The 26,560-nt window shown below is 36.9% G+C and overlaps 1 protein-coding gene and 1 long non-coding RNA gene across 3 annotated transcripts in view; both read right to left on the minus strand.

Annotated features, from left to right (window-relative positions):
- On the minus strand, nt 1-26,558 carry LOC117197880 (uncharacterized). The gene is made up of 4 exons (XR_004478779.2): nt 25,890-26,558; nt 18,412-18,515; nt 16,245-16,387; nt 1-7,502 (listed from the first exon to the last, which is right to left on the minus strand). It is a non-coding gene; the product is annotated as an uncharacterized LOC117197880 (long non-coding RNA).
- The window catches only part of CHM (CHM Rab escort protein), a 198,247-nt gene that overhangs the window by 171,608 nt on the left and 79 nt on the right, over nt 1-26,560 (minus strand). The gene's annotated exons all lie outside the window — the stretch shown is intronic.

Raw genomic sequence — 26,560 nt, forward strand, 5'->3', positions numbered from 1 at the left:
TCATTTAGAATGTAGAAATATATATATATATATATATATATTAAAAAAACACAAAAAATATTCATGCCGTCGCTGTATAGAAGAGTTTAACAAAAGAGGCTCATTCTTGTATTCAAAATTATAGTTTGTATTATTATGCTGTTGAATGATGTTTCTTAAACATATACTACTAATACTGAAAATTTTATCATGTGGAAGAGAGGTTTTTAAAAATCAAGTACTTAAACTCTTTTTATCTACCAATTACCATAAATGAGCAACTGTCAAAATATTGTTCATATAGCACTTTGTTATTTAGAAACTATGTTCAGGAGGGTGGGAGGGAGGGAGGGAGACGCAAGAGGGAAGAGATATGGGAACATATGTATATGTATAACTGATTCACTTCGTTATAAAGCAGAAACTAACACACCATTGTAAAGCAATTATACCCCAATAAAGATGTTAAAAAAAAAAAAAAAAGAAACTATGTTCACACACTAGCTCATCTGATTCTCCCAAATGCACTGAGAGAGAAGGATCTGTATACACATTTTAGAGATGAAGAAGAAACTAGAGTGCAAATTGGTTAACTTGCTGCCCAATGCTTTACAAAAAAAAAAGTTCTAGAGTTGAAATTTTAACCCAAATCTTAACTCCAAGCCACAGTGCCTCTTTGGGGGAATGGCATACATTTTTCAGTTTAAGCAATAGCTTAACTAATTTAAAAAGAGGCCATTTACATGATATATTATTTTACTTCTGGTTAATACAGCAGTTTGATAAGAATATTACTGTTTGGGAATTAAATTAAGCCACACCATAAAGTTTGTTATCATAAAAGGAAATATATATATTACTACTACCAGTACCAAAAAAATTTACTAAATATAACAATTTTATAATAAAAAATTCAGATGTTCAGCTACATCAACTAGTTAATACTCTATGTTGTAAATTTAAGACTCTTCCATAACCTTTTATCATAAGAGCTACCATTTCAACAGAGGCTATTAAATCTTTTATATCAGTCCGATGAACAAAGCATGTTTTGAAAGTTTAGTGCTGCTACTGTTTCACTACAATGAGATACCATGGACCTCTTGGAATTTTACCTAGTAGAAAAGAAATAGCATTCTTTTGGCAAGGGTTTAAACTACACACTAAGCATCAAGGATTTCAAGAAAAGAGAATGATTATCTTCTTTATGTAAAAAGCAATATGCATATGGAAGCAACTTATGTAGTCAATCTGTAGTTAAAACCACATTAAACAAAAGATTCAGCTGCATTCATGGAAGAACTAGAGTTTTCTAGTGGTGAACGCTTTGTGGGTATAAAATGTTTGGTTCAAAAAAGAAGTTCTGACCAAATGTACTGAATATAGCCATTAAATATCAATTATTGGAAATAAGCCATCATAAAGTTGCAACCTTAACTTTGGATATAATACACAGGAAAAAATTTTGTGGTGTAGGAGGAAATAGAAGAAAGGAAAATTCTAAATAGTTAAGCATACTTAGTTCTTCAAACGGTTAAAACTGTATTGTTCTAATGTCTTTTGTCTTAAGACTAACTGAATTTTTATATCTAAAAAATAACTTTCCTTATTAATGAAATTCAGTCACTATGGTACTGTAAAAGCTGCTAAGTGGCTTAAAAAGGACAATAGCAAAGAAATATTCAGGAAGCAGGATTAGTAGTATGTTTATGTGTGTAATAATGACAGCATTAATAATACATCACCAAACATCAGTACAGGGCTTTATGATTCACAATGCATTTTCATACACATCATCTCATTTATTCCTCATTATAACTCTGGGAAGCAGGCAGTATTATCCATGCGAAAAAAATGGGATGAGAAATGTTAAATAACTTGCCAAAGATCAAGTAATTCAGTAATTCGGCATCACAAATTCAAATTACCATGGTAAATTCACTCTCTCCAACTTGGACAAGAGTCTGAGAATGAGGATGTAAGGGCAGGATAGCAACGTAATGAAATGGGCATGGTCCCAGTCAGACAGAGCTAAGTTTGAATCTTAGTTTTGCTGCTTAACTAGCTATGAGATCTCAGGCAAGTCACTTGACTTCTCTTAGCTTTTGTTTCTTCATCCATCAATGGGAATACCACCATCTACCTCATAGGGTTGTTCAGTTGTTAGCAGAGGGTACTTGCTCTATAAAGAATACCTACTTTTATTTTCTTCAGAAAGATATTTTAGAAGCACTACATTTTCACCTAAATACTACTCCAAACATACACCCATTTTTACCAGATGCCAACTCCAATGGCAAACAATAATAAAATTACCCTCCTCTATTTGGATCAAATTAGCTGTTACTTTGGATAGGCAAATAGGCATGTGGTTATTCCCACGGTTGCGATCAACACAGTCAGGAGTCATGTCTCTGCTGACAAGGCAAAACCAAGGATAGATTTCAATACTGAACATGATTTAAGTTCAAATTACATAAAACCAAAATGATTATCATTTGTGTTTTCCCTTAATATTTCCATCCAGACATCCCCTCAAGTTCGTGAAACTGATAGGCTATTTCTGTGTTAAATGGTAAGGGCCTATTATCTTCATGCTTTTTTTTTTAACTGTGAATAAATTTTAGTAAATGTAGAGTCATGCAACTACCACAACAATCACGTTTTAGAACACTTCCATCACCACCAAATTTTCCTCAAGCCCCTTTGTAATTAATCTTCATCCCTTCCTCATGCCCCAGGAAACCAGATTTGCCTTTTCTAGAATTTCATGTAAATGGAATCATACAGAACAGTATATATAATTTTTTCTTGATTTTTTTACTTAATATGATAATTTTGAGATTCATCCATGTTGTTGTACCAGCACTCCATTTTTTCTAGTTGTTACTAATCCATTGTATATCATCATTTTCTTTTTTTATCTGTACATCAGTTGATGGGCATTTCGATTGTTTCCAGTTTGGGACTATCATGAAATAATGATACTATGAACATTCATGTATAAGTCTTCCAGTGGACATATGTTTTCATTTCTCTCAGATAAATACCTAAGAGTGGAATTGCTGGGTCATATGGTAAGTGTATTTTAACATTTTAAGAAACTTCATTTTTTGAAATGGCTATATAGTTTTGCATTCCCACCAGCACTGTATGAGATTTCCAGTTCCTCCACACTGTCACCAATTCTTCTTATTTTTAGTCTTTTAAATCTTACCAACTCTAGTGTGGGTATAGTGGCACCTCATTGTGGTTTTAAGTTGCATTTCGCTGAGAATCTTTTCATGTGCTTTTTGACCATCCATATAGTTTCCTTTGTGTGGTATCTATTCAAGTATTTTTCTCATTTTATTATTGGATTGCTTTATAATTGAGTTGTAAGAGAATTTTATATTGTCTGGATACAAGTCCTTTTTCAAATATATGCCTTACAGGTATTTTCTCTTTATCAATGGCTTACCTTTTCATTTCCTGTGTTTTTGATAAGCTAATGTTTTAATCTTTATGAAGTCCAACTTACTATTTTTTCTTTTATGATTCATGCTTTTTGTATTCTATGTAAGAAACTTTTACTTGATTCAAAGTCACAAAGATTTTCTCCTAAATTCTTCTAGAAGATTTACGGCGCTAGCTCTTAGATTTAGGCCAATGATCTGGGTTTTTTTTTTGTTTGTTTTATGTTTTTATTGGGGTATAGTTGTTTTACAATGTTGTGTTAGTTTCTACTGTACAGCGAAGTGGAATTCCCTGTGCTATACAGCAGGTTCTCATTAGTTAACTATTTTATACATATTAGTGTATATAGGTCAATCCCAATCTCCCACTTCATCCCACCCCCACCCTTTCCCCCTTTGGTGTCCATATGGCAATGATCTGTTTTGACTTAAATTTTGTGTATGTCATGAGGAAAAGGTTTAGGTACCTCTCTTAATGTCGATATCCAATTATTCCAGCATGATTTATTGAAGACTATTTCCTACCTTGGTAACTTCATCAAAACTCAATTGACCATGTCAGTGTGGGTCTGTTTCTGGACTCTCTGTTGCATTAATCCATGTGTCTATCCTTATGCCACTACCACACTGTCTTGATTATTGTACATTTTACGGTTAAGTCCTAAAATCAGGTAGAATAAGTCCTCCAACTTCATCCTTTTTAAATATTGTCTTGGCCATTCTAGATCCTTTGAAGTGCTGCATTTTCAATACGCTTTAATGTTATATAATGCTACACAGTTTTATAGACAAAGAAGCCACAGACACATAGAGGTCTGGACAATTTGTCTGACTTTACAAGGTTGGGCTCCCTGTCTCTTTGTGGCCACAACTCACTTTCCTACTGGAATGTCAGCTTCATAAGAGCAGGGACTGTGTATATTTTATTCACCACTGAATCCCCAGTAAAGCAGCGCTTGTGGTAGGTTTTCAACAAATATGTGTTGAACAGAAGATATCTTCATGCTTAGAATGATTAGAGCGACAGACTAATAATACAGTTAATAATGTCTTCCTGGCCAGGATTTCATATTTCTTCCCATCCATTCAATAAACACCGAGTTCCTTGAACAGAGGAGGCACATAGTAGATTCTCTATAAATACCTGTTTAAGGAAAGAAAAGAAGAAATACATACAATAATGGGGAAAGGGAAGAGAGAGAGAGGGATAGAACAGACTGTGATAGGTAGTGAGGGGAAAAAAAAGATAAAGGCAATGCCTAGCCTAAAAGAGCTCAGAGTCTAAAGAATAAGAATTTAAAGGGACTGAAATAATAAAGGTAATTAAAACTGTTAGAGGAACACAAAGGAAAGAAGCATTCCCTCTGTAGAGGTGAGTCATGGAAAGCTCCAAGGAGCAGGGGACACTAACCAGCTGGGTCTTTCAGATCTGTAATAACACAACTGAAAAGTGTAGAAGAAAAAAGCTGAAGGAAAAGGGAAAGTGGAAGGGAATATTCTTGGCGAAGGGTGAAGGAAGAGAGTACCAAAAAGTGATGGCCCAAAGAGTGGTTGGAGCCAAACTGTGGAGTCTGAACTTGAACCTGTAAGCAACAGGGAGTCTAAGATTTTAGCCATAAGAACAAGATCTAATCAGTGTTTCAGAAAAATAACTCTAGGCACAGCACGAAGGATGACTTTGCATAAAACTGGAGCTTTAGGTTTCATTTTTTTTTTAATTCTTATTTAGGAAAAGTTAACATAATTAAACTTTTTGGTCTTACTTATAATTTAGCAAAATAAGTAAAACAACTAACTGCTTGTTTTGTTTAAATTAATATTTATAAGCTCAATTTTAATAGCTTTTAAACCCTTGACTAATTTCAAAATAAAGCCTTTTTTTTTTTAACACTTGGCACCATAAAAAGTGAACTACTTAGCTTCTGAATCATTACTCAAATTCACACAACATCCTTGTGAGGCATTTATATGGAACATATATAGGCTTATTACAATGAATTATACAGTCTCTCCCACAAGGGAAAGCCAGACATGAGTTAGAAACAAATAATCAGGGTTAAGTCACACAGCATTACACTGGAAACACACTGTAAAAAATCTGAGTACAAATATACAAGTACAATGTTTTCAACTGTAATATAGGGCTAATAATATATCTCATAGGGATATATGGAAGAATAGGTTAAAAAATGATATAAAACACCTTACACAGTGTCTCCTAGCATGTCGCTGACATTCAATAAATATTGGTTCTCTTCCCTTCTCTTCCTACCCCTTCAATAACAAATCTGAACTTACCTGAAGTTATACTTAAGCTATTTGAAGGGAAAAAAACTACCATTTGTTTACTATTGACTTAAGTTATCCTCAAAGATCTAACAACTTAAAATAGTTTCTTGAAAAGAAAGTCCAATAGCCTTTTCTATACGTACACTATAGGGCTTTTCCAGATGTATGCTACAGAAGTTCATCAAATACTTAATATCATTTAAACATTTCACATCATTAAATATGATCATTAAATTCATTAGTGAGGCTGTTTCAAAGAACTCTGCCAAAGGATTGTAGGAAAAATGTATAAATCTGATGCAAGATCATCAATTTTACTGGCAAGTCATTTTTATCAAACACAGGTAAATACTAGGTATTATATTAGCATTTCATAACAGCTTGTAACAGGGGAAACTGAGGTTTGTTACATTACGTCCCTCTAAGTTGAGGTTCTGTTATAAAGTTGGCAACTAGAAAAAATATATTAGAAGCTTATAGAATGTTATATGATCATATAACAAACACATAGTCCCAGCTCTATGATTTTCCAAAACCTGTCTAGATAAAAAGATGTTTCACTATCAAACGAAGCTAAGCTAAAATCAAGCCCAAAAAGGTATGAAATTAGCATTTTCAAGAATCTTATCTAAAATATTTTATAGGAATGAAACCATTATTTATTCATTTTTCAAAATCCCCTTTTAATCCAAATCCTTAATGTTGAACCTCATCACTTACAACTACAATATTTAGGTTAGCACTCTATGATCTATTCTTAAAATTGTATTAGTATCTGGAATTGATTTTTCCTAACACTATACTTACATAAGATAAGCATTAAATACTTACACCACTCCCAGCATATCAAACAATATACAACAGATTCCCCTGACAGGACTTTGATGACCTGGCAAAGCCTGAGTGCTTTCAGCCCAAATCATATGAAACCATAAATCACTCTTTATTTTATAGAACATTTCAAAATGGATTCCTGCTTTCTACCTTGAAAGTCATTTCATGTGTTATTTATAACTATTGAAGACCACAATGGAAAGAAAATTACATACAACTAGAAAATTTACTGCGACTTTTTATAAAGAATAACTTCTTTTTTTTAGGAATAAAGTAGAATTACTGGCAAGGAAAAACTTGTGAGTATAAGAAGCTTTCAGAGAGCCACATCCTTTACTATTTAAACAACCCTATGTACAGACCTTCTGTACCATCGTAAACAAAGCATAAACAACATTAGGTACAGAACTGACTAGATTAAGCAATGCAAAGGTAAAACGACCCACTTAACTCATGTCACAGCTGCTCAAAGTGACATCACAAAATTAGACAGAAATTAAATTTCAACGCAGGTTTAAGTAGTTTTGTTCATTCCTATTAAATAATAAGTTAAAAGGTTTATATCTTATATTTACTTTTTAGTGGTTACCTTAAAAAGAAAAAAAACTGCCAGTGAAGTAGCTTAGGGAAACTCCAAGAAGTATAGATAAAAAGACTGTTTTTAAATTGACAATTATTGTAATTCAGTTTGACCCACACGAAATATCAAACATACTAATAAATTTAATATCTATGGACTTCTTCCTCATGGGAGAAAATACTGTTAATAATATCTATGTAGGGGAGCAGCTGCTGCAGCTTGCAGGTGTGGTGGGGGCCGGCCGAGCTGACCAAGCACAGACCCGGCGCGGCGGAGCTGTGGCCCTGGGGCAGCCCGCGCCGGGGACATGCGCTGATTCGATCCCTCCGGAGAAGTCTGACACCTACCGAGTAGTCTTTCAATTCCTACAAGAAATCAAGAAAAAGAAAGCATTTGTGGGGGGTGCTGGGAAGATGGCGAAAGAGTAAGAGGCGGAGATCACCTTCCTCCCCACAGATACACCAGAAATACATCTACACGTGGAACACCTCCTACAGAACACCTACTGAAGGCTGGCAGAAGACCTCAGACCTCCCAAAAGGCAAGAAACTCCCCACGTACCTGGGTAGGGCAAAAGAAAAAAAAGAAAAAACAGAGACAAAAGAATAGGGACGGGACCTGCACCAGTGGGAGGGAGCTGCGAAGGAGGAAAGGTTTCTACACACTAGGAAGCCCCTCGCGGGCGGAGACTGCGGGAGGCGGAGGGGGGAGCTTCGGAGCCGCGGAGTAGAGCCAGCAGCAAGGGTGCGGAGGGCAAAGCGGGGAGATTCCCGCACAGAGGATTGGTGCCGACCGGTACTCACCAGCCCGAGAGGCTTGTCTGCTCACCCGCCAGGGCGGGCGGGGCAGCGAGCTGAGGCCTGGGCTTTGGTCGGAGCGCAGGGAGAGGACTGGGGTTGGCGGCTTGAACACAGCCTGAAGGGCTTAGTGCACCACGGCTAGCGGGGAGGGAGTCCGGGGGGAAAAGTCTGCACCTGCCGAAGAGGCAAGAGACTATTTCTTCCCTCTTTGTTTCCTGGTGCACGAGGACAGGGGTTTAAGAGCGCTGCTTAAAGGAACTCCAGAGACGGGCACGAGCCACGGCTAAAAGCGCGAACCCCAGAGACGGGCCCGAGCCGCGGCTAAAAGCGCAGACCCCAGAGACGGGCGGGAGACGCTAAGGCTGCTGCTGCTGCCACCAAGGGGCCTGTGTGGGAGCACAGGTCACTATCCACACCCCTCTTCCGGGGAGCCTGTGCAGCCCGCCACTGCCAGGTTCCCGGGATCCAGAGACAACTTCCCCGGGAGAATGCACGGCGGGCCTCAGGCTGGTGCAACGTCATGCCGGCCTCTGCCGCCGCAGGCCCGCCCCACACGCAGTGCCCCTCCCTCCCCTCCCCCAGCCTGAGTGCGCCAGAGCCCCCGAATCAGCTGCTCCTTTAACCCCGTCCTGTCTGAGCAAAAAACAGACGCCCTCCAGCAACCTACACGCAGAGGCAGGGCCAAATCCAAAGCTGAGCCCCTGTGAGCTGTGAGAACAAAGAAGAGAAAGGGAAATCTCTCCCAGCAGCCTCAGAAGCAGCGGATTAAAGCTCCACAATCAACTTGATGTACCCTGCATCTGTGGAATACATGAATAGACAACGAATCATCCCAAATTGAGCAAGATCTTCGAGAGCAAGATTTATGATTTTTTCCCCTTTTCCTCTTTTTGTGAATGTGTATGTGTATGCTTCTGTGTGAGATCTTGTCTGTATAGCTTTGCTTCCACCATCTGTCCTAGGGTTCTATCCGTCCATTTTTTAAAATATATTTTCCTAATAATTAATTTTAATTTTAATAACTTTATTATACTTTACGTTTGTTCTTTATTCCTTCCTTCCGTCCTTCCTTCCCTCCTTTAGACAACAAATCATACCAAATTGAGGAGGTGGACTTTGAGAGCAAGATTTATGGTTTTTTCCCCTTTACCTTTGTGAGGGTGTATGTGTATGCTTCTGTGTAAGATTTTGTCTGTATAGCTTTGCTTCCACCATTTGTCCTAAGGTTCTATCCGTCCTGTTTTTTCCCTAAATAATTACTTTTTAATTCAATAACTTTATTATACTTTATTTTATTTTACTGTATCTTCTTTCTGTCTTTTTTCCTTCCTTCCCTCCTTCCTTACTTCCTTCCTCCCTCCCTCCTTTGTTTCCTTCTTGCCTTTTCTCTCTTTCTTTTTCTTTCTTCCTTCCTTTCTTCCTTCCTTCCTTCCCTTCTTTCTTTCTTTCTTTCTTTCTACCTTCCTACTTCTACTAATTCTCTCTACTTTTTCTACCTTTTATTCTGAGCCGTGTGGATGAAAGACTCTTGGTGCTCCAGCCACGAGTCAGGGCTCTGCCTCTGAGGTGGGAGAGCCAACTTCAGGACACTGCTCAACAAGAGACCTCCCAGCTCCACAGAATACCAAACGGCGAAAATTTCCCAGAGATCTCCATCTCAACGCCAGCACCCAACTTCACTCAATGACCAGCAAGCTAAAGTGCTGGACACCCTATGCCAAACAACTAGCAAAACAGGAACACAACCCCACCCATTAGCAGAGAGGCTGTCTAAAGTCATAATAACTCCACAGACACCCCAAAACACACCACCAGACGTGGACCTGCCCACCACAGAGACGAGATCCAGCCTCATCCACCACAACACAGGCACTAGTCCCCTCCACCAGGAAGCCTACACAACCCACTGAACCAACCTTAGCCACTGCAGACAGACATCAAAAACAGTGGAAACTACGAACCTGCAGCCTCCAAAAAGGAGACTCCAAACACAGTAAGATAAGCAAAATGAGAAGACAGAAAAACACACAGCAGATGAAGGAGCAAGATAAAAACCCACCAGACCTAACAAATGAAGAGGAAATAGGCAGTCTACCTGAAAAGGAATTCAGAATAATGATAGTAAAGATGATCCAAAATCTTGCAAATAGACAAAATGCAAGAAACATTTAACAAGGACCTAGAAGAAATAAAGATGAAACAAGCAACGACAAACAACACAATAAATGAAATTAAAAATACTCTAGATGGGATCAATAGCAGAATAACTGAGGCAGAAGAACGGATAAGTGACCTGGAAGATAAAATAGTGGCAATAACTACTGCAGAGCAGAATAAAGAAAAAAGAATGAAAAGAACTGAGGACAGTCACAGAGACCTCTGGGAAAACATTAAATGCACCAACATTAGAATTATAGGGGTTCCAGAAGAAGAAGAGAAAAAGAAAGGGACTGAGAAAATATTTGAAGAGATTATAGTTGAAAACTTTCCTAATACGGAGAAGGAAATAGTTAATCAAGTCCAGGAAGCACAGAGAGTCCCATACAGGATAAATCCAAGGAGAAATACACCAAGACACATATTAATCAAACTGTCAAAAATTAAATACAAAGAAAACATATTAAAAGCAGCAAGGGAAAAACAACAAATAACACACAAGGGAATCCCCATAAGGTTAAAAGCTGATTTTTCAGCAGAAACTCTGCAAGCCAGAAGGGAGTGGCAGGACATACTGAAAGTGATGAAGGAGAAAAACCTGCAACCAAGACTACTCTACCCAGCAAGGATCTCATTCAGATTTGATGGAGAAATTAAAACCTTTACAGACAAGCAAAAGCTGAGAGAGTTCAGCACCACCAAACCAGCTTTACAACAAATGCTAAAGGAACTTCTCTAGACAAGAAACACAAGAGAAGGAAAAGACCTATAATAACGAACCAAAAGCAATTTAGAAAATGGGAATAGGAACATACATATCAATAATTACCTTAAATGTAAATGGACTAAATGCTCCCACCAAAAGACACAGACTGGCTGAATGGATACAAAAACAAGACCCATATATATGCTGTCTAAAAGAAACCCATTTAAGACCTAGAGACACAACCAGACTGAAAGTAAGGGGATGGAAAAAGATATACCATGCAAATGGAAACCAAAAGAAAGCTGGAGTAGCAGTTCTCATATCAGACAAAATAGACTTTAAAATAAGGACTATTAGAAGAGACAAAGAAGGACACTACATAATGATCAAGGGATCGATCCAAGAAGAAGATATAACAATTGTAAATATTTATGCACCCAACATAGGAGCACCTCAGTACATAAGGCAAATACTAACAGCCATAAAAGGGGAAATCGACAGGAACACATTCATAGTAGGGGACTTTAACGCCCCACTTTCACCCATGGACAGATCATCCAAAATGAAAATAAATAAGGAAACACAAGCTTTAAATGATACATTAAACAAGATGGACTTAATTGATATTTATAGGACACTCCGTCCAAAAACAACAGAATACACATTTTTCTCAAGTGCTCATGGAACATCCTCCAGGATAGATCATATCTTGGGTCACAAACCAAGCCTTGGTAAATTTAAGACAATTGAAATTGTATCAAGTATCTTTTCCGACCACAACGCCATGAGACTAGATATCACTTACAGGAAAAGATCTGTAAAATATACAAACACATGGAGGCTAAACAATACACTACTTAATAATGAAGTGATCACTGAAGAAATCAAAGAGGAAATAAAAAAATACCTAGAAACAAATGACAGTGGAGACATAACGACCAAAAACCTATGGAATGCAGCAAAAGCCGATCTAAGGGGGAAGTTTATAGCAATACAAGCCCACCTTAAGAAGCAGGAAACATCTCGAATAAACAACCTAACGTTGCACCTCAAGCAATTAGAGAAAGAAGATCAAAAAAACCCCAAAGCTAGCAGAAGGAAAGAAATCATAAAAATCAGATCAGAAATAAATGAAAAAGAAATGAAGGAAATGATAGCAAAGATCAATAAAACTAAAAGCTGGTTCTTTGAGAAGATAAACAAAATAGATAAACCACTAGCCAGACTCATCAAGAAAAAAAGGGAGAAGACTCAAATCAATAGAAATAGAAATGAAAAAGGAGAAGTAACAACTGACACTGCAGAAATAAAAAAGATCATGAGAGATTACTACAAGCAACTCTATGCCAATAAAATGGACAATCTGGAAGAAATGGACAAATTCTTAGAAATGCATAACCTGCCAAGACTGAATCAGGAAGAAAGAGAAAATATGAACAGACCAATCACAAGCACTGAAATTGAAACTGCGATTAAAAATCTTCCAACAAACAAAAGCCCAGGACCAGATGGCTTCACACGCGAATTCCATCAAACATTTAGAAAAGAGCTAACAGCTATCCTTCTCAAACTCTTCCAAAATATAGCAGAGGGAGGAACACTCCCAAATTCCTTCTACAAGGCCACCATCACCTTGATACCAAAACCAGACAAGGATGTCACAAAGAAAGAAAATTACAGGCCAATATCACTGATGAACATAGTTGCAAAAATCCTCAACAAAATACTAGCAAACAGAATCCAACAGCACACTAAAAGGATCATACTCCATGAGCAAGTGGGGTTTATTCCAGGAATGCAAGGATTCTTCAATATATGCAAATCAATCAATTTGATAAACCATATTAACAAATTGAAGGAGAAAAACCATATGATCATCTCAATAGATACAGAGAAAGCTTTTGAAAAAATTCAACACCCATTTATGATAAAACCCCTGCAGAAAGTAGGCATAGAGGGAACTTTCCTCAACATAATAAAGGCCATATATGACAAGCCCACAGCCAACATCATCCTCAATGGTGAAAAACTGAAAGCATTTCCACTAAGATCAGGAACAAGACAAGGTTGCCCACTCTCACCACTCTTATTCAACATACTTTTGGAAGTTTTAGCCACAGCAATCAGAGAAGAAACGGAAATAAAAGGAATCCAAATCGGAAAAGAAGAAGTAAAGCTGTCACTGTTTGCAGATGACATGATACTATACATAGAGAATCCTAAAGATGCTACCAGAAAACTACTAGAGCTAATCAATGAATTTGGTGAAGTAGCAGGATACAAAATTAATGCACAGAAATCTCTGCCATTCCTATATACTAATGATGAAAAATCTGAAAGTGAAATCAAGAAAACACTCACATTTACCACTGCAACAAAAAGAATAAAATATCTAGGAATAAACCTACCTAAGGAGACAAAAGACCTGTATGCAGAAAATTATAAGACACTGATGAAAGAAATTAAAGATGATACAAATAGATGGAGAGATATACCGTATACTTGGATTGAAGAATCAACATTGTGAAAATGACTCTACTACCCAAAGCAATCTACAGATTCAATGCAATCCCTATCAAACTACCCCTGGCATTTTTCACAGAACTAGAACAAAAATTTTCACAATTTGTATGGAAACACAAAAGACTCCGAATAGCCAAAGCAATCTTGAGAACGAAAAATGGAGCTGGAGGAATCAGGCTCCCTGACTTCAGACTATATTAAAAACCTACAGTAATCAGGACAGTATGGTGCTGGCACAAAAACAGAAATATAGATGAATAGAACAGGATAGAATGCTCAGAGATAAACCCATGCACATAGGGTTACCTTATCTTTGATAAAGGAAGCAGGAATGTACAGTGGAGAAAGGACAGCCTCTTCAATAAGTGGTGCTGGGAACACTGGACAGGTACATGTAAAAGTATGAAATTAGAACACTCCCTAACACCATACACAAAAATAAGCCCAAAATGGATTAAAGACCTAAATGTAAGGCCAGAAACTATCAAACTCTTAGAGAAAAACATAGGCAGAACACTCTATGACATAAATCACAGCAAGATCCTTTTTGACCCACCTCCTAGAGAAATGGTAATAAAAACAAAAATAAACAAATGGGACCTAATGAAACTTCAAAGCTTTTCCACAGCAAAGGAAACCATAAACAAGACCAAAAGACAACCCTCAGAATGGGAGAAAATATTTGCAAATGAAGCAACTGACAATGGATTAATTTCCAAAATTTTCAAGCAGCTCATGCAGCTCAATAAGAAAAAAACAAAAAACCCAATCCAAAAATGGGCAGAAGACCTAAATAGACATTTCTCCAAAGAAGATATACAGATTGCCAACAAACACATGAAAGAATGCTCAACATCATTAATCATTAGAGAAATGCAAATCAAAACTACAATGAGATATCATCTCACACCAGTCAGAATGGCCATCATCAAAAAATTTAGAAGCAATAAATGCTGAAGAGGGTGTGGAGAAAAGGGAACACTCTTGCACTGCCTGTGGGAATGTGAATTGGTACAGCCACTATGGAGAAAAGTATGGAGGTTCCTTAAAGAACTACAAATAGAACTACCATACGACCCAGCAATCCCACTACTGGGCATATACCCTGAGAAAACCAAAATTCAAAAAGAGTCATGTACCAAAATGTTCATTGCAGCTCTATTTACAATAGCCCGGAGATGGAAACAACCTAAGTGTCCATCATCGGATGAATGGATAAAGAAGATGTGGCTCATATATACAATGGAATATTACTCAGCCATAAAAGGAAACAAAATTGAGTTATTTTAATGAGGTGCATAGACCTAGTTTCTGTCATACAGAGTGAAGTAAGTCAGAAAGAGAAAGACAAATACCGTATGCTAACACATATATATGGAATTTAAGAAAAAAAATGTCATGAAGAACCTAGGGATAAGACAGGAATAAAGCCATAGACCTACTAGAGAACGGACTTGTGGATATGGGGAGGGAGAAGTGTGAGCTGTGAGAAAGCGAGAGAGAGGCATGGGCATATATACACTACCTAACGTAAGGTAGATAGCTAGTGGGAAGCAGCTGCATAGCACAGGGAGATCAGCTCAGTGCTTTGTGCCCGCCTGGAGGGGTGGGACAGGGAGGGTGGGAGGGAGGGAGACACAAGTGGGAAGAGATATGGGAATATATGTATAACTGATTCACTTTGTTATAAGGCGGAAGCTAACACACCATTGTAAAGCAATTATACCCAAATAAAGATGTTAGAAAAAAAAAGAGTTATGTACCAAAATATTCATTGCAGCTCTATTTACAGTAGCCAGGAGATGGAAACACCTTAAGTGTCCATCATCGGATGAATGGATAAAGAAGATGTGGCACATATATACAATGGAATATTACTCAGCCATAAAAAGAAACGAAATTGAGCTATTTGTAATAACGTGGATGGACCTAGAGTCTGTCATACAGAGTGAAGTAAGTCAGAAAGAGAAAGACAAATACCTTATGCTAACACATACATATGGAATTTAAGGAAAAAAATGTCATGAATAACCTAGGGTTAAGACAGGAATGAATCCACAGACCTACTAAAGAATGGACTTGAGGATATGGGGATGGGGAAGGGTAAGCCATGACAAAGTAAGGGAGTGGCAATGGACATCCATACACTACCAAATGTAAAATAGATAGCTAATGGGAAGCAGGCGCAAAGCACAGTGAGATCAGCTCGGTGCTTTGTTACCACCTAGAGGAGTGGGATATGGAGGGTGGGAGGGAGGGAGACGCAAGAGGGAAGAGATATGGGAACATATGTATATGTATAACTGATTCACTTTGGTATGAAGCAGAAACTAACACACCATTGTAAAGCAATGGGATAAAACAGTACTGGGATACTACTAAACAGTACTGGGATGCTACATGGGATAAAACAGTCCTGGAATGGAGAGAAAGGTGAGAATTATTGACTGAAAAAGTTGCAGAATGACGTGTACCTAACGATCTTATTTTGTCGTGAATGTGTGTTTATGACATTATACATTTCCTGAGGGAGGCAGGGGCCTTGAAAAGCTGAAAACCAAAGGGCAAATAAATACAATTATTTTGGTGAATATGCATAACCTACTGAAGTTGAAGATTTGCAAGCCTAGAATACTACATAATAGCAGTGTGTGAGTGTGAGTGTGTGTGTGTGTGTGTGTGTGTGTGTGTGTGTGTATGTGGGAGTATGTGGGGGTATTACAGCTATATGTATCTGTACAGATGAATCTCACAAGCATAACACTGACCAAGGAAAGCAAGTCACAGAAAGAATACATAGAGTAGAATTCCAAAAGTTAGACAAGTGTCAAAAACAGGAAAAACTAACAACATATGGTTTGGTGATATACACGTGATAAAAAACACTTTAAAAAAACAAGAGGACAATTAAAGCAGTTTACCATAATGGTTACAGCTGTGGGAAAGGAAGGGGAGATGGATGGTGGTGCACCCAGGGAGCTCCTAAGGTACTGGTAATATTCTGGTAGTGTTCTTTTTCTTTAGGTGGGTCATACATACGTGCCACTCACTTTGTTATTGTTCACTGAAAGAAAGAAATTAAAAATATGTATACATACACACACATATATTTCATTTGTATGTATGATATTCTGTAATAAAAAATATCCTAGGCCACACTGTAAAACTGCCTACTCCATCAGTCCACCAGAATCCTTTGAGACATCGGGGCTCTTCGACATACAACATTATTTCCAAACTTTACTATGATAAGCAGCTTTAAAATAGATGTTGTCACCCTTGTAGCTTTTTACCTCTATTGAATGATTTTTCTCACAATAAATTCTCAGATCTGGAGTTACTGAGTCTAAGGGAATGAACATATTGACAATTCTTGGTACGAACTGTTACTCTGCCAAAGTGTTGTCCCAATTTATAATACCATCAGCATTTCAACTGAATAAACTTCATCAACAATTAGTGACTACTCCCTTAATTTAGTGTTTTTAATTATCAGGTTATTTTGCATTTGACTATTAATCAGAAAAAAATATTTTCCCTGAAGTTTGTTGACTATTTGTAACCTCTCTTGTCTGTTTACACTCTCTGCCCATTTACCTGTAGAGATCTTGACATTTTTCATATAAATTTGAAGGTATTATTTTTATGTAATTAGTTCTTTGTTATGAGTTGCAAATACTCCTACTCTGTTTTCCTTTTTCTTTTAGTTTGCTATTTTTCAGAGTAGATGCTATAATTTTTTATATATTCAAATATTGCCTTGTGTTTCTTGAGATTTCAAAGAGGGAAAGTTATCATTTCTCTACAGATCAGATGACCCAGTATATTCCCACTTTATAGTTCCGACTACACTCAAAGAGACACCCAGATTACTGGCAGAAAGTCCAAAAACTGATCATATAATAGAAAAAAAATAAAGGAAGTATTTCAATTCAGTGGAGAAAGAATAGATCGATGGTGTTAGAATAACCAGCTAATGATTTAGAAGGAAAATACCCTCATATTCTACAACAAAGTAAATTTAAGGTGAATTAAAATTTAAATGTAAAAAATAAAATGTTAAAAAAGAAACTAAGCATCAATATTTACTTAATCTTGGAGGGGAAGGCTTTCTATGCATATCTCCAAAGGCAGTAACCATAAAAGAAAAAAACATTTGATAGATTTCACTACGTGAAAATTATAAAGTTTCATACATGAGAAACCACCATAAAAATAGAAGGCAAATTTACAAAATACATGATAAAGATTTAAAGTCTTTAGTATATAAAGAATTATTACATGTTGAAAAGAAAAAAATGGCACAATAGAAACATGGGTAAGGGCAATTTCCAAAAGAAACATAATTGACCAATATACCTATTAAATAGTCAACCTCACTTATGATCTGAAAATGTAAATGCAAACAAGGAAATATTTTTTTTGGCTATGATGTTGATAGTAATTAAGAATAAGACATTCATAGACAATGTTGAAAGACTATGGGAAAATAAGCATTCTCATACTCCGCTGGTGAGATTAGACTGGCAAACTTTCCTTAAGGCAATTCATCAATACAAATCAAAAGCTTTACGTAACCACCTCTATAATTCAATTTAACAGTTACAGTTCTAGGTATTTATCCTAAGGAAATAATTAAATACGTACAAAAGATTTAGGCACACCATGTTCATCACAGCCTTAGTTTATGAAAGTGAAAAACTGAAAACCTTAAATGTCCAACAAAAGTTGCTAATTTAAATAAATGACAGGACATTTATAGAAAATAATATTTACTAAGCATCTACTTAATATGACATTTAATAAACTTTTGGAAATGACATAATCGTAAAGATGAAGAACAGATTAGGGGTTGCCAGGGTTTAGGGATGTAGGTAGGAGGGAGGTGTCCATGGCTATAAAAAGGTATCATGAGAGAGTATGATGAAACTGTTTTGTATCTGGATGTGACACCAATCTTCATGTGATAAAACTGTACAGAACTAAACACACACAAGTACATGTAAAACTGGTGACATCTGAATAAGGTCACTGGGTAAGGTCAATTACCTGGTTATGCTACATGTAGTTATGCAAGATCTTACTTACCACTGGGGGAAGCTGGGTGAACATATACAGGATCTTCCTATATTACTTCTTACAACTGCATGTGAGTCGAATTATCTCCAAATGAAAAGTTTTTTAAAAAGACACTGAGGAAGAAGATTTGATTAACATGGAATGATGTTCATAACATACTGTGAAGTGAAAAACAGAATAGCATACACACATCTATACACACAGGTCTGGAAGTATATTCCTAAAAGTGTTAGTTATTAATATTATTTGTTAATGACACGGCTCTTGGAGGGAAAAGATACCACATCTACTCTGTCAATTAAGATGCATCCATTGCAAGTGCTGACAATTGTTGACAATTATAGGAACCAAAAGAAGAGTCAATTAAAAAAAGAAAAGCTTCATAAACAGAACAATGAGTCTCATACTTGATCTTGAAAATTCAATTTATAAGTGCATAAAACTAAAAAACATTTTTTTAAAAAGACAAAATGGCAAACCCTCCCACATGCACAAATAGCCTATAGCTGACTTTTAACAATGGTTTTATTTCTGTGGGAAATTACGTATCTAGTAATCAGTGAATAATTCCTAGGGAAACAGATTATCACTTGAAATATGACTGTATTTTCTGATCCCATTTCTAGCCATTACTTTAGTGGCTGATTCTGTTTTTTCAGTTTTAAGGGATAAACACAACCAAGTCATTCAGTTCACCTTCATCAAAAGGTCTGCGAGTTGACAGATGTCATGATGCTGTCAATAATGAGTTAACACCACAAGGCTGTGCTGGAATCAGGATTTTAATGTCAACAATGGTAACTCCCCAAAATGACGCAACTGTCAACTGCTAAGCTAGAACACAATAATCTAATCTTGAGAGTATAAGCTATTTTTTCACATGGAAGAATCCAACCAGCTAAATCTAATACCTAGCCAGAGTAACTCCAGTCTTAACAGTTTGACCTCGGTCAAACTTAACTAAGCCTTAGGTTCCACATTTGTAAAATGGAGATAACAATAAGCATCTAACACGACAAGGTTACTGTGAGAATCAGATGAGATAATGCATTTTAAGGGCTTAGCATTGGATTCAGCATAATAAATGCCAGAAATAATTTCATATATTTAACAGTGTGTTGTACATACTAAATTTAATTCTATGTCCTCTATTTGGCCTAGATAGCTCATGCCAAAGTAACATAGAAAACTAAGGATTAGAACACAACTCAGCATCTTCCTAATATGCCTGCTATCTGTATGTGAAACCTTCTTTGTCTGTACTTTAGCTTGTGCAAACTTTTCCATAATTATTTTAAATGCATATACAGAAAAGCAGTTTAACCAATGTGCAAATTCAGATCACAGATACATGATCCAAAACAGTTGAAAGCAATACAAAATGACTAAAACTGCCATTAACCAAAAGCCATTGTAACTCAACATCAACACTAGGCTGGACAAAAAAGATATGTATGAACACTACTCGGGAGAAAAAGCAGATGTTGGTACTTTTGTAAATGTGATATAAACCAAATCAGTCAAGCGGTATGACATTACCCACTTAAACTCTTGGTAAAATCTAATATGAGATCAAACACTCAAGTGAAGCACTACCCTGGCGAAAAGCTGCCCCTGGTCTCTTCACCTATTTTCAAACTATTTTTTAAATAGTCCCATTATGATAACATGATAGCTCTCATAATCACACTTGGAGAAATCAGTATCTGTGATAAATTATCATCTTTTTACACTGCCCTTTAATAAGATTATTAGAAAAGCAAAAAAGAATAAATCAATCTTTCAAAGTATCCCTATTTTGTTGGTCACAACTAAATATCCCCAAAATGTTTCCAATCTCTCTAGCATATATACATAATACATACATGTGCATATATTGACATATATGTGTATATATATGTAGTTTTGTAATATACATATTAATATAAACTGGGAACTGATGATTTTTAGACTATTTTACTTTTTAAACCATTTACATACATAGCAGGCACAGCCTAACTTTTCAGTGTAAAGACTGTAGTGAAACTGAATAGCAGATGATTTAACATGAGTAACAGTTCAATTACATGGAATTATAATTGTTTCTGTGCACTGGGATTTTATGTGAAATATGAGAATGTGATGGTGAGCAGCCATGTTTGATTTTAATTGCTGTAGCTTGAGTTCTCCAAAACATCATGAGGATACTGGAGAAAATGAGAAAATGACGTGAGGCATGGGAGATGAAAATGATGCTGCGGAGAGAACTCTGGTAACAGATACGCCTCTCTCTGAGGGACTGGCTCAAACTTATGATTTACAGGGAAGCATAAGCCTCTCCAGAGAGTCTTCTCCAGAGTTATATAATTCCCTTTACTTTTCGAGGTATTGAGCGCAGAAAAGGCATACTTTTCCATCAATAAATGCCTGAAGAATTGCAAAGCATTTTTCAGAACAGCAAAACCTGTAAGCTCTCTTTAGCTCCTTCAGCATTCTTACACTGACAAGGAAGAGTTTCACACTATGCCTCAAACAAGACAAATCTGTTCAAAACAAATGACAAATAATGCAAGCTGGTGAACAAAACAGAGTAAAAGAAGAAAAAAAAAAAGGAAAGAAAACCGTCAGTTAAGAAGTCTGATAGAAATAGTGGTAACAGACACACAAAGGTCTTTCCCACCAAACGGCCAATGGGAAGAGGAGGAAGATGACTCAGACACCTGAATCTTTCCACTGCTCTCCATGAAAACTATGAGCCTTTCCTTGGAAGCATTCACGTAACAGTAGTGATGATAAAAGCACCTCAGTATGGTATTATGGGCTATAAAAATCAACTATGTTTTCTGAGCACTTACTAAGCATTTTACAGAATTATTCCATTGAATCCTCAACACAGCTCTGTGAGATTTATTCTCTTTTAGAGATGAGAAAATTGAAACTTAGACATTAAGGAACATGTGTGAGGTGGCACAAGCAGCATAGCTGATTCAAACACTGTCCCATTTCAGAGCCACCTTGTCAATCACTACACTATGCTCTCAAATGAGATACATACATGTCAAGGTAAATAAAACATATGGATGGTATAGCATTTGTAAAACCAAATGACTTTTGAAATATTATTTCATTCCTACTCACTACGTTATTCAGTTAATCAATATTCTCTAAACTTTAAAACATTTTGCCCCTAGCCACCCCCAAAATATATATGAATATATGTATGTGTGTGTGCTTCACACAGTGATACACACATGAAATATATGTTTCATGAAACTATACTCATCCTGGGACTTCCCTGGTGGTCCAGTGGTAAAGAATCCATCTTCCAACGCAGGGGATGTGGGTTCAATCCCTGGTCGGGGAACTAAGTGGGCAACTAAGCCCGCACAGTGCAACTACTGAGCCCACGCACCTCAACTAGAAAGAGAAAACCTGCACGCCACAACTAGAGAGAAGCCCACGCACCACAACAAAGAGCACGCACACCACAACGAAGATCCTACGTGCCGCAACTAGGACCCAACACAGCCAAAAATAAAAATAAATAAATAAAATATTTTTTAAAATGTTGCATCCAAATAAAGAAAAAAAGTATACTCATCCTTACTACATGTAATATATTCTAATACATATTCTATTCTACTTCTGTTTTTTTTAATGCTGGAATTGATTTCATGACCCACAAATAGGTGGCATCTTGCAATTTTAAAAAAAAACAACTCTGCTCTAGACTACAGGTTCATGGATATTTGGAAATACAGGCAGAGAAAGTATGGACATCCTCCGATATTAGAACCACACACAGGCATCCTGGGAGAGGATTAAATAAGATACATATATAAGAAATCACTTGGCAGAGAGTCTGGCATAAACAGGTATTTAGTAAAAATCAGTTTCCACGATACCTCCTACAACATTACTATCCCCCAACGTTTAGAGAAGTGAAGTTACTCCACCACCATCATAAGCATTATAGTCAATAAGCTGCTGGCCAAAGTTAACCACCTTAAAGTTTCAATGCTCAACTAACATCAAGAAATGGAGCTGTGCTACCTACATGACCTTTCCTGATGAAAGCAGCTTATCATTTCCAAGAAAATTTTTTTTATGAACCATTTTGATAGAAAAATTTCTGAAGTATATCAAACACTGACTTGACTTCTTAAGAGGACTATACAGAATTGTCTTTTCTCAAGGACCCAGGGTCATAATTATGCACACACAATGGTAAATTTTAGAACTGGTAGATGCCTACCTTAGAGGTCACCTAATTCAAGTCTCTCACTTTACAGATGAACAAATTGATGTCCCAAGATGTTATGCAATTTTCCCAAAGTTACCCAGTAGGAAGGTTAAGTGATTCCCATTATGCCATGCTGCCACATCGATTTTGGACTATGCTGAGCATGATCTAGCAAGGTAGTCAGGATTTAGGAGCAATACCCCTTGTAATTTACCCCATATTTGTTATTTTTGTTATCTCACTTCTTTCCCCATAATCTTTAGCAATAAAACTCTTAAATCAAAATAGGGTCTATGTGTTTGTGCTCTGCAGGAAAAATGTTAAGCTAGTCTACTCCACAGACCATTTAGGGGAAGAATTCCAAAATATAATATGTGTGGTGTACCTTAGTAAGGAAAGGGATGCAGAATGAATATCTATGTGGCCTTCAGAAAGCAAGAAGGATGCACTGAAAAGGCCACATTGGCTTAGAACAGCTCTGAGCATGTGACAGTCAGGAACCCCAAACAGCTCCTCAGAATAGGCAACACAGTAAATGTCACAAGGGCAGGGACTAGGTTCTCAGTAAATGTGGGTTGAATATTCTAAAAAATGTGTAGTCTGTCACTACACTAAATGGTGCCAGGTCATTGTGCTGTCTGATGTAGGTTTGCATTTTAGGTGTTTGTCTCTCCCCTTTCCCATAAGGATATGAACTGTCACTTATGTCTAATGACACCTCCCAAACATGGCTTTTGCAGAAGTTGATAACGTTTCCTATATCTTCTAATAAGATGCTTCTAATACACTCTGAGCATGCTAGAATTTTCTAAAATAAGAAAGAATATGCTCTAAATAAGAGAATGAGGGATTCCTCTATGTAAGAAGCATGCCGATATTATCCCATAACTCTTGTAACTTCCATCTTGTCTGCCCTTTTGTTGAGTGGATGGCTCTGCTGCGGGTTACAGATTACACAGTTTGCCAGATAAGTCACCTGCAGTGAGGTATTATGCTACTGGGACTATTTTTAACCTGCAACCGATGATACTTCTCTGTAACCCACAAAATTATCACTCAAATGTCTTTAAATGGCAAAATGTCTTTAAAATGACAACCATGCACCCAAACTGAAGGCCATTTTCTAGACACTTATTACTATATCTATTTTTACAAATAATTGTCAGGATTTTTTCATTAATTTTTTTTTATTTTATATTTAACTCACTATATCTATTTTTGTCCTCTCCCTTGAGACTCCATTTGGTGCTCCTTCCTTATTCCATTTTCTTCTATATTTTCCATGGTTCAAGTACTTTATCTTATTCTTCTGCCTTTGGGTGTTCTAGTGATATTTCCTGTATTTTGTAATCAGGAGGAAATGGGCTTAACTAAGAAAATACATACAAAACTTTATTTTCCCATAATCTCTTCAAAACATGATCTTAAGGAAAACGTTGTGTTATGAAGAATGAAAAGAAATACAAATTAATCAAGGTCAAAGGGGTTTAAAATATTATCCACAGATTATTTTACTTGATAAAGCAATTGTCTCTTGATGACATTTAACTAGAACTAAATCTGCTAAAAGAAAAACTGCATCTCATAGCCTATTTCTTCATGTTTCTGATACATGCATGATTAATTCTGCTTTTGTTATTAAAACTGAATCTTTGAAACACTGATTTTTCTATGATTTACTCAAGCTAGTACATATAGTAAGGCAAACACATTTTAAAGACCACTTTCAGCAAACTATTTCAGAAGAGAAATATTCCAAACACATTAAAAATCATTCTTATTCAGTAGTGATTGGAATTATTGGATTCATTTATTTGGGAAATGGCTTTTATCCAATTTTTCCAGTTTGACTTACCTAAAAACAAAGCTTCATATCATAAATTTAAAGAATGTGCTTGAAAAGTAAAAACGTGTTCACTAAGTGATATGAAAAACTTCTAACTCAAATAAGTTCTTCCCACGCTTTGAGAAATAACATTACTCTCACGGAAATAAGTCTAAAATGAATCTTTTTCCAAATACACCAGATACCCCTGATGCAATTTTCTGGATCACTCACAGAATCTTCCTACCTCTATCATAACGGACTCTAACAGGATGGATGTAATCCATATTATGAACTGAACTAGAAGGCAAAATACGTCTCATATAAGAATTAACAGCACTTAATGATAAGAATTAGCACTCTTATCAATTAAAATTTGAATCAAGATAAGAAAAAGTATCTTAATGATTCAAAGTAATTTTTAAAACGCCCTAAGTGCCAAGGTAAAACAACAACAAAAGAAGGCAGTAACATAGGACCCAAGTATGGTATAACAACTATTCTAAAGTGGATATTGTTCTAAGTTTTAGGATAGACTGGAGAGAATAAATAGAGTCTGTTGACTCCTTCCAGCTCTCATCCAACATCTGTTCATAGCAGCTACAGCAAGGTTATCTGTAGCCATGCAGTTTTCAGGTTGAGAATAAACATGTCCTTGCTGTTTTGAAAACAATTACCCAGGTACAACTAGAGCAAGATAATTTTTCGTTAGACAACACTGTAAAGGTTATCTAGTTTACCCTCCCTATGTTCATAAACAAGGAAACTGAGGCTCAGAGAGATTAAGTTCCTAGCCCTAGCAACTCACACAGCTAGTTAATGGCCAAGCAAGGTCTAGAACCAAGTTTTCCAAATTATTTCTATTAATATGGGTTAACTCTGAGGGTCAGAGCCATTGATTCTCCTTCTGGTATGGAATTGACCTTTGGAAATTTACCGGCTGTGTGATCTTGAGCAAATTGCAACCTTTCTAAGCCCTTTTGCCTCCTCTGTATAGTGTAAAGAATACGTACTCTAACAAGATTGTTGCGAGGATTATATACAGCTTGTAAAGTGCTTAGCACGTCGATTAGCAAATAATAAGCATTCGAAAATACGTAGTTATTATTTTTACTCCCGACCTGGAAACATGGCTGCTCCTACTGTTTAAGAAGACAATGAACTGAATTCAACACAGTGGACAGGGTCTCAACCACCGGGGTTCCCCAGCCTCCCACGTTCCGTAGACAGGAGAAAACCCCACCCAACAAATTATTTCACCCCATCTAAAATCCACCCTTTACACTGTTAAGAAAAACAAAATACCAACTGCTGCAAAATGTTTTCTGCCACGTGTTGTACGTGTAATTTGTCAACTATAAATTGCAGGGGGAGTTCTGGCACCACCCAAAACATGAAGAATAAATGATGGGAAAACAAGGGGAAGATAAGATCACACACCTGAACTGGACTCACAGACGCTTGTTCTCAGCTCATTTAGCTGTTGGTAGATAGGTGGGTGGTATAAAGCAAAATGATTTCTTTCAGCACCATAAAGCAGGAATAATGGCCACCACAACAAATTACAACCCCCTAGGCTTCTCAGCAAAACATAAAAGAATCCATTTCATCGCCTTAGTAAATTAAAACGTACACGGGCAACAACTGAGTAACAAAATGTATCCGAGCTGCACTGCACCTTAGGATTACATAAATATATGAAAAATTCCTATAAAATGGCGAGACAAAATGATGGGGAATATCACCTTGAAACTAACAAGGAGGAAATTATGTCATGCCAAAGGTGTCTCCATTGACAAAATCCCCACCCTCCGTTCTCATGACACTGCAAACCCACCTCCCTCTAAGGAAATTACAGGAATCACCCGCAGCAACCAACCTCAGCAATCGACATCGAGCAGATCGACCCCTACTCAAATGGCGCTAAGCACCGCGGGTCCAAGCCCCTCCCTGCAGCTGCCAAGTCCCGCGCTGGCTCCAGACTACTTCGCTTCCTTTCCGTCCTCCCTCTCACGCTCGACCCCCAACATTTCTCGCCGACCCTCGCCACTGACAGAGAAGGTAGGAACGGGAAAGACTTCCTACACTGTGTCCAGGGAGTACCAGAGCCA

This window comes from Orcinus orca, chromosome X (genome assembly GCF_937001465.1).
Source record: "Orcinus orca chromosome X, mOrcOrc1.1, whole genome shotgun sequence".
Lineage (NCBI taxonomy): Eukaryota > Metazoa > Chordata > Mammalia > Artiodactyla > Delphinidae > Orcinus > Orcinus orca.